Here is a 1,834-nt window from a genome sequence, read left to right on the forward strand (position 1 = left end):
GGTTTAGAAGTTGTACCCCAAGATACTAACTAAATACAAAGGGGAAAATAGTTATTTTACAGTAGAGAATCCCAACAGATACCACGTTAACCAAGTGATCAACAATAGTGTCATTTCATGCACTCCCTTATGATTAACTATTGAGAAGGGCAAATACATTTCTGTGGTATTAACAAAAATATACAACCTTAATCTCATTCTGAGAAAACATTAGACAAAGCCCAACTGAAGAACACGCTACAAGTAACTGACCAGGACTCTTCAAAAGTGCAATGGTCATGAAAGACAGGAAAAGACTTCAAAGTTGTCACAGATTGTAGACGACTAAGGAGGCATGCCAACTAAATGCAACGTAGGATCTTAGATTGGATCCTGAAACAGAAAAAGGCCGTTAATATAAAAAGTGATGAAGTCTGAAGAAAGTTGGTGATTTAGTTAACAGTGTTGTACCGAAATTAATTTCTTCCTTTTGGTAACTAACTGTATTATAGTTACATGAGATGTTAACATTAAAGGAAACTGTAGACAATTCAGATACTTTTGTAACTTTTCTGTAATTGTAAAATTATTTCAAAGTAAAAAGGCTTTTAAAATAATATGTGAACTGTTTCACATAAGACAAACATTGAGAAGTCAAAGAACTGCAATCGTATTCACGGCACTTAACACTTGCGGCGGAGGTGACCTGAGGGTGCCAGGTGCTTTACAAACTTAACCTTGAGTGCTTACAACTATCACCAGCTGAGTATCATACTATTTAATAAGGAAAAAGTACTGGGATATTAACCAAATTACTTAAGGTTATTTATAAGCGAAAAGCCCCATTTCTCAGGAAAAGTCCAAAATTGCAGGCAATGCCCCCTTCCAAAAAAAGTGATGAACACCTTCCCACATTTGCCCAGCACGTCGCCTAGTGTTTCTGACTGGGGGAAAGGGTACTGACTTTGGAAAGAGAAGTCAAGGCCCTTGGACCTACCTCCCATATGATCTGTTTTCTGAGCCTGTGATTCCGAATTTTAAAAAGCGGGAGCTTAGATGTGGGGCTTTCTGCGATCCACCGCCCTCTCGCCGGTCTGGCTGACAGGGGGCTAGCTCCCACCTCGCGCCCCAGGACCTCCCCTTACTTCCCTCGAGCCTCGTACCGTCCCTCTCAGTGTCATCCACCGCGCACCTGGGCCACAGAAACCAAACACCGTCTCCCCTACTCCCGCCCAGGAACGGGCCAGCCTCTGGACCAAGACTCCGGCTACTCTGACGATCTGGGACCCACAGTGCGTCAACGGGCAGGGCAGAAGACGGAAACTTTTCCACCCCGAGACCCGGGAGGCCGTCAAGCTCGCCCGGTCGGCCGCCTCCTTATACCCACTTCGAACAGCGCCTCCACAACCGAAAACGCCACTTCTAGAAGTCGAGTAGAGACCCCACAGCGCTCGCACTTCCGACCTGATGCCCTGCTTCCTGTGGGGTGTCCCTCCCGCGCCCGGTGCTGGCACCCTGCCCACCACTTCGTTCACGGCCTGACACCCCCGAGACGGCCTCTCGCGAGCCTCTTACCTCCCGCCGGGGCGCTGGAGGCTGGTAGGTTTGCAGGGCGCAGGCGCAGGGGCCACGGGGGCGGGGCGTCGCGATAGGCGGACGGTGCTCCGCCACGCCCCCTCCCGCCCTTGTCCTGTTTTGCGGGGTGTGGCCGGCACTCCAAATACACACACACACACAAACGCGGTCACCGCTCTGGGCTGTCTTACAAGCTGGTCTTTATTAGTTGTGGGGCAGTAACACTGGAGCTAGGAGGAAGGAGACGCACAATTGCTTTTTAAGTCTGTTTGTTGTGTTT

The 1,834-nt window shown here is 48.9% G+C and overlaps 1 protein-coding gene across 2 annotated transcripts in view; it reads right to left on the reverse strand.

Moving 5' to 3' along the window:
• Positions 1-1,453, reverse strand: part of STX17 (syntaxin 17) — an 80,048-nt gene extending 78,595 nt beyond the window's left edge. For both annotated transcript variants that reach the window (XM_010847033.1, XM_010847034.1), the window contains exon 1: positions 1,367-1,453. The gene's annotated coding sequence lies outside the window, so the exon portion shown is untranslated. The remainder of the gene's footprint in view (positions 1-1,366) is intronic.
• Positions 1,454-1,834: the final 381 nt, after the last annotated feature.

Source organism: Bison bison, unplaced genomic scaffold (genome assembly GCF_000754665.1).
Source record: "Bison bison bison isolate TAMUID 2011002044 unplaced genomic scaffold, Bison_UMD1.0 scf7180017864243, whole genome shotgun sequence".
Lineage (NCBI taxonomy): Eukaryota > Metazoa > Chordata > Mammalia > Artiodactyla > Bovidae > Bison > Bison bison.